This window comes from Malus sylvestris, chromosome 16 (assembly GCF_916048215.2).
Source record: "Malus sylvestris chromosome 16, drMalSylv7.2, whole genome shotgun sequence".
In the NCBI taxonomy this organism is placed as follows: Eukaryota; Viridiplantae; Streptophyta; class Magnoliopsida; order Rosales; family Rosaceae; genus Malus; species Malus sylvestris.
Window position 1 is genome coordinate 15,118,269 of NC_062275.1, and position 11,322 is coordinate 15,129,590.

An 11,322-nucleotide genomic window follows, 5' to 3' on the forward strand; every position below is an offset into this window, starting at 1 on the left:
ATTGGTACATTTTACATATAAAATTTCACAACAAACAATTGGTACATTTTACATATAACAAAGTGTTAAATTAATAAAGAAGAATGAGTACATTATAAATAAATTAAGGTACAAATAAAAGATTAAAAAATTATGAGTACAAATGAAATTTAAAAAAATATGGGCACAAAAAGAAATTAATACATGGTACAAATTAAAACTAAAAAAAAAAAAATAGTACAGACTAAAAAAAAGGGTTGCAAATTTAAAGTGGGTACAAACTAAAAATATAAATATATGAGACAAAGTTTAGCCATAAAATATAAATATATCATATTGTTGCAGTTCTATTAGATTAGGAATGTGATTGTGTATCCTAACATATCTAGGATATTCTTATGAGATTCTACCATATCTCTTAGACTATATATTATAGTATTAGAGTTGTAATCCTATTAGGGTAATGAATTAACCTTCCATACTACTATAAGTAAAGGCACAATAGGGTGGAATAGAACACACATCACAATTACACATCTCTCTCTTTCTCTTTATTGTGCTGCCCCTCTCTCTGTCCTTTATATGATTTAGTAAATTAGGCCTACAACACGTTATCAGCACGTTCTTCACGCTGTGCTAAAGAGAGTTTGATCTTCAATCAGAGGAGTATTACGTTTTTATCATTCTTTTTATGATTAATTTATTATTTTATTGAATTGATCTACATTTTATTGATTCAATTTAATTTTTCTGTGTTGAACGTGATACAACGCATTGGAGATGCAATTCCGGCTTTCAGAGAATGATCTTGTACAAATTCAAAGGCTCAGTTGTTTTCTACCAATTAGGTTCTTTTAAAATAAATTAAGATATTTGAAACGATCATGAAGCATGAAAACATTCCCCATGATGCATGAACCCCCTATATTTATATTTTCCTTCAATTATATATATTGCATATGTGTTCATCTATTTCTTCAATATATATATTTGTTCATACAATACGCAATTATGCTATGTGGAATTTGTGAGTCAAAGCATCGAAATTAATTTAGAAGCACTTAGGGGTCTTTAACCCTAGAATTCGAAAAAAGGGAATTAATGTGGCATAAGTTGCAGCTCATCGTCACGCCACTGTTGGCATCACCACCGATGAGCCCCGCCGCTCGCCTGCAGCTCAGCCGCGTGGAGCACCTTGGGACGACTGCATTTGACTTTTGGACCACACGTCAGCAACCCTTTGGGCTTTGTTGCACATGCATGACACCTAGGCCCTTGGCCTGGTTAGGGTTTTGAAACGGGCCTGCAACTTTAGCTTACTTTAGCAAGCTTGTAGCTTTGCTAGGCTCGCTCTTGCGCCCTTAGCCTATCATGAGCAAGCCTGATACTTGCTGGGCTAGTCCATCTCACCACATGCAGCAAGCCTGCTTGCTTACTAGGTCCTCGTGCCTTGGCCTGCGATCCAAAGACAACCTTTTGGCTGGCTTCTCGTACCCAAGCCCAAACCGAAGCTAGCTTTTGTTGGGCTTCGCATGCACCCATACCCAGGCCAGCTCTCTGTGCTGGTCCTATGCTTCCTGTGCCAATTTTGAGGCCCAAAATCAGCAACTTAGCTGCTGGGCCTATCCCAGACCTCGACCCATAGCTTGCAGCCATGATTGGGCTACATTGTAGCCAATCCGTGGCCCATTAAGCCTTTTTAGGGCCTTGCCCTGTACAAGGCACCCAAGCCCACCGAGATTAGGCTATAATTTTTTGAACCCAATGCCCCGTTTTTGGCATTCCCGCTTCATAACCATACTCCTATAATTTTTAGGATGTTATTGGTTAACGTTTATCAAGCTGTAATTTTATTATCGCTTTGCCCGAAGCAAAAAATTCAAGCTAATATTAACCCGAATGTTATTATTTTTCTTCTACGATTAAACCTGGATGGTTACGATCTATTGAATTAATTAAAGTGACCAGCAGTCCATTAATCTAACAATGAATCCAAAATTATTGGCCTGCAGTCCACTTTTTGGCAATTAACAATTCAATAAATTATTTCTTTTCTTTGAACCTTTTGACTACCTTTCGTAGTCCCAAAACTCTCAGACTTGAGTTCCTGAAGCAACCCAAATCCACTACACTTAGTTGTATATTGTATTATGTGTTCTTACAGGTACCTCATTTTATGAATCGGAAGTTCATAACTAAACCCGAACCTGTAGTTTTGAAGTTAGTGCCTTTGAAACCCAAAGTTTTCATAAAACAATACACCCATGAGAAACTGATTTTTCCATGTAAACCATGTCTTAGAACCCGAATGTTCTAACTTTGATGTTTATGGATATCTTATTTCCATATCACCAATCACAATCTTGTTCCCTCAATTCAGTCGATTTTCGAACTATAACAAGTTTGATTTCACTGATTTGGATGTTTCTTGACCAAAACCACTTTATGTTGGTCGTGAATCTTCACTTGACTATTAAGAAACTAAGAAACTATTGAAGCCAACAATGACATGGAAGAGCTAAATAAGCCTCCACCATGATCTTCACTCGAAGACTTATGCCCGAAGCAGTACAAACGGAAGTACCTCTCGAACGAGGATTTCATGGCTCTTTGGCTCGCTCATACGGATCGTCTAATCATGAAATATATTGCCTGAATCACACCATGATTATGTCCATGAATGAGTACGATTATGAAGTTTATAAATCCGATAGAATTTGACTCGAGAATATTTTTTGTTGTCATTCCATGTTTCTAACTCGCTCATGAAGCAGTAGTGTAGAGAACAAAAGGTTACCAAATTCTCGAATTTGATTACTACCATAAGTGTGAGAAAACGATATAGACTCAGCTTTGGTTGAAGTCTACCGAATAGTGGTTCCCTGCTTCGGCAAGAATGCACCGAAGGGTATGCTCTGCTTCGACAGAGGTGCACCAAATGGTATTACTCTGTTTCGGCAGAGGTCTACGGAACAGACCCCTCCAGCTTTGGCTGGAGCCTACCGAACCCAAGTATGGGTTTATTTTTCTCACGATCCAATTTCGAGTTTGTTTTTACAACCTATGGTAGAATCAAGGCCTGCCAAGGTGTGGCATCATGCCCGAAGTGTGATCCTTGGCACCTAAGACCTAAAACTTCAAGAATAAGGGATATTGTTCACGAACCTTAATCTTGCAGAATTTACTTCCATCTCGATGGAATAGATCATTGGTTATGCACCTGTTCGTGCCTCTGGCAACATCATTGAGGAGTACCATTCTTGTAGTCAGTGAGACTAATTTTGCTCCACCAAATACCGTTGGAAGAACAGAATTTTGATATGGATGGCCTTGTTGGCCGAATCCCCTTAGTAAACCATTTACTTTGTGAATATTTCTTTGAGTTCTTGGATTCACATTTGGTGTTTGTTTTAGTTATGGATAATCTGATCGATATTGTCCTTGAATATGAGTTAATTGAATCATGTTTCTTGTATACATGTGACCGAATTGAATTAAATACATGATTAGGTGCGAATATGGGAAAATTAGTTGTCTGGATGAATGTGATACTATGCACACTAACTTTATACTTAAATCACATCTCTAGCAACGACTTCAGGTCTTCCAACCTGATTAAGAGCATTGGCACGCTTCTCATTGTATGAATGGTACTAAATTACTATTTTAGAGACCTTATATTCTCTCAATTCCTGAAGAACGTCGTTGAATTTTAAGTATATTTGAAATGATAATAATCATGAATGAAACCACTGATGGAATATAAAGTGAAATATCTTTGCACCACCTCCAAAAATGAGCCTGAAGCTTTGCTTTGGGGCTAATGGGCTGTCTCCCAACTGGGAACACACCACATGTGGTCGGCCTGGAGCCTAGTGATTGAGCAGTTTACTTGCCCTAGCACGACCATTTGGGACACTTAGGTCGAACAATGATGCTACGATGTATCTCCTTATTCGATGTAAGAATCTTGGTGATCATAAAGCGTAATTTCAATGATTGCCCAGACTTTGGTGAACGCACAAAGTTTTTTATTTCTGCTTAGGGTTATGCAATCTTGTACACATCTATGTTGGTTCGCCTTGAGGCCCATTGCTACCTAACCTATTCGACGTTATAATTGGTTACTAGGTATAAACCTGACGCTTCGTATTTACGCGTTTTGGATGTGCATTCCATGTGCCAAGTTGTGCCACCGCAACGTACCAATATGGGTCCTCACAGAAGGTTGTGAATATTTGTCGATTACGATTCTCCTTCACACTAGCTCTCTTAGAGCCATTGCACACGATATCTTTACCGTTCATTTACGGATTATCACTTCAATGAGACAGTCTCCTCGCTATTATGGGGAGATAAGAACGTCAATGTTCTTATAGAACGACTCAAATTTACGTGGATGTTGCCCACTATGTCTCATCTCGATCCCCGTACCACACAAGTGTGATAAGCAAATGCGATGAATTCTAGCTTTTCAGAATGTTGCTCCAGATGCATTCCTCTGATCTAGTTAAAGTGACGAGATCATATACCAGTTGCAAACATGCCTACAATGATATACATACTTAACAGACATCGAATCAACATCCCCAAAAGGTGTGCCGCCCCTGTTTAATGGTTCGGTACACCGACAGATAGCCAATCAATCTGTATTGGCTTAAAGCACTATAGATCACTCAGATCATAGGATTTACTTCCCTAAGGAATATCACGGCACAACATGAATCCATACTCGATCGCTGTCTTAAATCATTTCCATCTCAAGAGATGAATCCAGATTACACCCAAGACTTAAGGTTCTTGGTCCAGTATACTAGTTTGGATGAGTTAATGGAATTGGAATGAGATTATCATTGATGATGTTTTCACTTATATGGTAGCTACCGACATAAATGAAAAGCAACGATCTCAAACCGTGTTTCGTTGATTAGTGACAACGTAAAACTAATTGGACAATTGAAATCACAATCCAGGTTAAATTCCTTACCAAAGTGTGTTTAGACCTATAGTTCATACACTGCCAAAGGTAACCCTGTTATGTTACAAGTAGGAAAGGAAGTGTAATGAGATGAAATAAATAGTGCGATATGATACACGCCTTACAGCGTAAGGTTTCTCTCAAATGCCCTGTGATTGACAGCAACATTATGAAATATGGTTAGTGTTTCTCCATGGGGTTATTGATACGGAGATTTACATGTACGTTCTCGAAGATTACATAGACTGGTTCAAATAGTTCCAAACCATGGAAAACCTTTTAAACTCGTTTGAGGCATTCATTTAAGGATTGAAGCAATCTAGCGGATGTGGTATACCCATCTAAGTGATTATTTGATCAGTTAGGGATATGAATGAATGCCCTTGCGTGCTAAACTATGAAGTCTTATTCCGAATTGCTAGAGTTACAGTTTATGTTCATGACATGAATCTTACTAAGATTCTGGAAGAGCTTGAGAAAACTGCCTTGCACCTGAAGATGGAATTTGAGATGTAGGATCTTGGGAAACTCGTTTACGCCTTAAGCTAAAGTTCAAGCATTGTTCTAATAGTACTTTGGTCTACCAGTCAAATTACACTGTGAAGATATTACCTTTGAGTATACCTATGATCTTCCATACGTTATATGCAAATGAGACCCTTGAAGAGGTTATGGAATCTGAAATTCCATATCTAAGTTCAACTTTGCACATTGTTGTACTTAGCTCATTGCGTTGGATAAAACATCTTCTTTGCTGTTAATCTATTGGTAAAGATGTAGCACTGTGCCTACAGGCAACCATTGAATTGGTATTAAAGACGTTTTTTCGTTACCCTGAAAGGTACTACGGATTTGGGCTAATCTCAACGCACCTCGAGCAGATCCGACCCCTCTGATCCTTAGAATGATGCTTGTGTTGTTGTTATGCTGACGCTGGTTACTTATCAAACCCACACAAGGGAAATCCCCGAATGGTTATGTCTTTACTGTTAGGGATATCACAATATCTTGGAGGTCCACGATATGACCTTAGTTGCGAAACCTTTGAATCATTCCAAGACTCACCTCACTTCACTATGCCACACGTGAGACATGGTTAAGAGTTCTTGTTGAGCGTAATCGAAGTACTTGCTATTTTCATCCATCGTTGAGTCCCAACGATGATCCATGAAAACTATGCAACATATATCAACCTGACTAAGAGCATTTTTCCTTACAATCATGAAAACTCTGCTGAAGTATACTCACTTGATCTTAATGTACTATTTTCCCTTACAATCAGGAGCATTTTTCCCACTGGGTTTTTGCTACCTAACTAGGTTTTGATGAGGCACCTATCTTGGGCTAATCATACCCTTGTGAGCTCTTCTACTTGTGTCTAGAAGATGTATAGTTTTGACTTAATGCAACTTCCCACTTTTCTCCTTAGTCTATGGGTTTTTATCCCACCTTGGGTTTTACCATAGCAAGGTTTTGTGACTTTTACCTTTTATGCATTCTTCCGTTGATCTGAGACTCGCATTCGCTCATTGTGTCGATGACTTTATCAGCTGTACTTACTTCATCGCCTAAGACATGATACGCCATTTGTTTGAGTATTTACACACTCAATGGGGAATGTTGCAGTCTTATTAGATTATGAATGTGATTGTGTAAATCCTAACATATCTAGGATATCCTTATGGGATTCTACCATATCTCTTAGGCTAGATATTATCCTATTAGAGTCATAATCCTATTAGGGTAATGAATTAACCTTCCCTACTACTATAGATAAAGACACAATGCGGTGGAATAGAACACACCTCACAATTACACATCTCTCTCTTTCTCTCTACTGTGCTGCACCCTTTCTCTCTGTCCTTTACATGATTCAGTAAATTAGGCTTACAACACATATGTAATTTTTCAAACACTAAATGAATATTTTAGAAATTTAATGTAATTATGTTGTATATTGAAATAATGACTTTCATTAAAACCTAAGGACCTTGATAAAAAAAAAATTATAAATAAATAAAGTTTTAATCAATGAAATAGAAGAAAGAAGGATGAGAACCTAATTTCTCTTTTAATTATATTATAAATATTCCAGGTCCAAACTGAATGATTGTAGTTCATAAAGTTCTACATAAACATGAAGAAATAACTAGTAATAACTAATAACAAGACAAATAACATAATATTGAAATTTACAAGAGAGTCGCATGGATGAAGGCGGTTTAGCTGGCAAGGAATATCCGAAGTTGCCATTTTTGACGAACCAGGGTTCTAGTTTTGGATCAATATTAAAAAACTATTGTTTTTTTGGACTTTCAAATCCTATAAAATGGTGGCAATGCCCTCCCACTTCTTCAACCATCTTTATCAATTACCAGCAATTTAACAATGGCTTCCTCTTAATTTCATTGCTTATCTTTTGCTCACTACTCTTCCACATCATCATCACCCCCTCACTTGCCAAAACTGCATCTTCCAGACCAAAAACCCTTATTCTTCCAGTGGAAAAAGATCCCCTACCCTTCAATACCTCACTACCATCAGCCTCATTGTCCCCATAAAACTCAGTCAATCTTGGTGGTCAACACCTTTAGGTGGACTGAAAACGACTACATTTCCTCCACCTACGTACAAGACGGCTCGTTGCAACTCTGCCCAATGCTCACTCTCGAACTCCAAGGCTTGTACCATAGTGTGTTACTCTTCCCATAAGCCAGGTTGCAACAACAACACATGTGGTATCTTCCCCGGTAACACCGTCACCCGCACCTCCATAAGCGGCGACCTTGGTCAAGACATTGTGTTCCTCCAATCCACAGATAGGTCTAATCTAGGTAGGCTGGTCTTTGTCCTCAACCTACTATTCACTTGTGGAGCCACATCTATGTTGAAAGGCTTAGCCAGTGGTGTCAAGGGCATGGTTGGCCTCGGCAGGGCTAAAGTTAGGCTTCATTTTCAATTTACTTCCACATTTAGCTTCCGTCGAAAATTTGCAATTTGTTTGAGCTCTTCATTGAGTTCTAGCGGTGTTGTAATCTGGGGACTGGCCTTATACTCTCCTTCCCAATATTGAGGTGTCCAAGTCACTTACGTTCACCCCATTGATCGTCAACCCTGTTAGCATAGCCGATGCTTATTTTGATGGCAAGCCTTCAGCGGAGTACTTCATCAATGTGAAGTCAATTAAGATCAACAAAATAATTGTTGTTTTCAATACTTGATTGTTGTCCATTGACAATGAAGGGTATGTCAACACGAATATTAGCACGGTGAATCCTTACACGATTTTGAAAACCTCACTATACAACGCCATGGTGAATGCATTTGTAAAAGAAGTTGCTAAAATCCCAAGAGTGAAAGCAGTAGCACCTTTCGGAGCCTGCTTCAATTCGAAGAACATTGGTAGTACAAGGGTTGGGCCTGTTGTGCCTTACATTGATCTTGTGTTGCAAAGCGAAAGTGTTTACTAGAGGATGTTCGGAGTAAATTCAATGGTGCGGGTGAGCAGTGATGTCTTATGTTTAAGGTTTGTGGATGGAGGTGAGAGGCTAAGTATTTCTAATGTGATTGAAGGGTACCAATTGGAAGACAATCTTCTGCAGTTTGATCTGGCTACTTCTAGGCTTGAGTTTAGCTCATCACTTTTGTTCAAAAGAACAACTTGTGGAACTTCAACTTCACTTCTAATGCTCAAGTGTTAGAGGGCGATATTTAGTTGATGATTTAATAATTGTTATATGGTATTAAGTTTTGTAATTTGCCTGATGAATAAAAAATGGTTGTGTTTCATTAATGGTTATGTCGACTTCACTTAGTGACATAAACTTTTGTTGTTGTTGTTGATGCAAAATTCTGCCGTCTTCAGTCTTGACGAAAATGCACCTGCAAAACAGTCAATACATTTGATCAGAGACGTAAGCCTCAAGCGCCCACGAGGTGGGGGGGGGGGTTAGGTCAATGGATCTTCGATGCCTAAGTTGGTTTCTCTGAGAGAGTAAAATGTTTAGGGCCTTTTAGGGTTGCAAAAAGCTCTAAAAATTTGGTAGAATATGGGGTATTTATAGGGCTAGGGCCGGCCATATAGTGTTTAATGGAGAGATATTCTCTAAATATTCCCAAGATATTTAATAGGAGATAATATCTTGAGATAATGAGGTAATTATCCCTAATTGATTTAAATTAGGATTACTTACTTGATTGGAGTCAATCTTCAATTAGGAATGTATTAAAGATAGGTTTTGGGTAATTAATCCTTATCTTTAATTCCTTGCCAAGGGCAGGTGAGCTGTGGGCAGGTGAGCTGTGGGCAGTCGTATTCAGCTGTTGAGACCTCCAGGGGTGTGAGTTGCGCATGGGAGCATCTGAGAAGCCTACCTATTTATTGAGGGCAATCTTATCTTTCTTGAATAAAAGTTCACGTGTCGCCTCTATAATATTTTATGCTCCACAGTTGTTGTTTTCATTAATAGTTTTGATATAACCTTTTCACTAATGATATTTTATCAGAAAACTTCTCAGAGTTTTTCAATTCACTTGCTATTCATCCCAACTCATTTTGCCAAACTATGGCACCATCATGTTGAGCCCTACCCAATCCATACAATTAGTCACCCCCAAACAAACAAAGAAAAGAAGAAAAAGATTAGTAAAAATGATTGTCATTTGCACTTCAAAAATCTCATTGTGCACTTCTAATTTTTTTTATTCAATAAAAAATTAGTCTTATGAGGAGTTTTGAATGCCAATACTAGCATCCAAATGATCAAAATTCAATTTTAATTGACAGATCAAAATTAAGAGACTGACAATAATACGTGCATGATGGTTAGATAATGACTATATTTAATAAAGGCATGTAATGTAATCAAGTCACAAAAATAAATATTGACTAATATCGATTGTATATAAACAAAACAACAATCATGTGTACGACATATTGAAAACTTAATCATTTAAGGAACTGAGATTTAAAAGATAGTCCTTTTGATCAATTTTGTCTAACAAAAATATATCCAATTCTTTTTTTATTATTTTTTTGAGGAAAACCAAATAGCATTAAGAGAGGGAAAAGCCCCGGGAACATCCAAGACCCCTATAATCAAACAATAAAGCATCAGAAGCAACTGGGGGACCACAACCCACCCAAACATGAAGATTCTCTAAACCATGACCATAAGAAGTATATATCCAATTCTTGGAAAACAACAATATGCAGAGGGAATATAAAAGAGAGAGTAAAAAGGGAGACTATGAAGGTGGGAAAGACTTTCCTAAAATAGAGAACTTGGAAAACAAACTTATTCTCTGAAAAAAAAAAATGAAAGATGAAAACAAAACTTTTATTTATATGGGAGGGCGAAGATCAACAAAATGATGAAATGCGCGTGACTAAGAGACGCACTCCTTCTCAGACTCGCAGCTTCTTCAGTGAGTCTTTTATTCTATTCACCTTTTAACTCTCTCGTTTCTTTCCAATTCTTCAATCCTTGTCAAGTAATTTTATTTTTGTTCCCACACCACACTTGATCTAGATGTTTGTTCGTCCAGTTTGATCTCAATTTTGCACTTCTACGGTTGTTGAACAAATCAAAGATCAGGCAAAGCTGAATTCATAGTCATATTTATTTAGTTATTTCATAGGAGAAGATGAATTCATATGGTAATTTACTAGTTAGGAAAACTAATGAAAATGACTTGAAAAGTTTTAGTTTTAATAAAAAACCATGTTATAAGTTTTGTTTAACAATTAGTACAAGACCCATAACAAAGTAGTCCAACTAAAAATGGCCCAAGTATAATAAATTATGATTTGTCGATTTTACCCCTAACTTTTTCAGGTTGAGTTCTAGATTTTCGTCGTTAATGGAGTTCATCGTTGTTTTGCAGACCTTTTCTTCTTTTTCTTTGAAACAAAAATATAGATCATCATGCTATTTAATTTATATTTTGTATTATTTCGTTGAACTGTGATCATCGTTATTATTCATAGTATTCAACGTACTGTTTTTCAATTTTTTTTTGTCAATGTTATTTCTTCAGAAAATAAATTTGAGATCTGCATGCTATTCAATAATAACGATGGGTCACTGTTTCTGGACTGTAAAAATAAACTGTTTCTGGATTTTAAGTAACACTGTTTCTGGAATCTAAGTTACTGTTTCTGGAATCTAAGTCACTGTTTCTGGATCCAAATGAAATAGACACACTGTTTCTTAAATGTAAGCTAGAAAAGAAATAGTGAAATTCACTATATTTGTATTCAAAGAAAAATAAACACACTGTTTATTAAATATAATCAACCGATGCATGAAAGAAATGAAACTGTCAAAGGTTAAAACATAGACTGTTTCTAGAATCTAAGTTAC

The 11,322-nt window shown here is 37.2% G+C and overlaps 1 pseudogene; it reads left to right on the top strand.

The window, feature by feature from the left end:
• Nucleotides 1-7,164: 7,164 nt before the first annotated feature.
• LOC126609143 (probable aspartic proteinase GIP2) lies at nt 7,165-8,672 on the top strand (annotated as a pseudogene).
• The last annotated feature ends 2,650 nt before the right edge of the window (nt 8,673-11,322 follow it).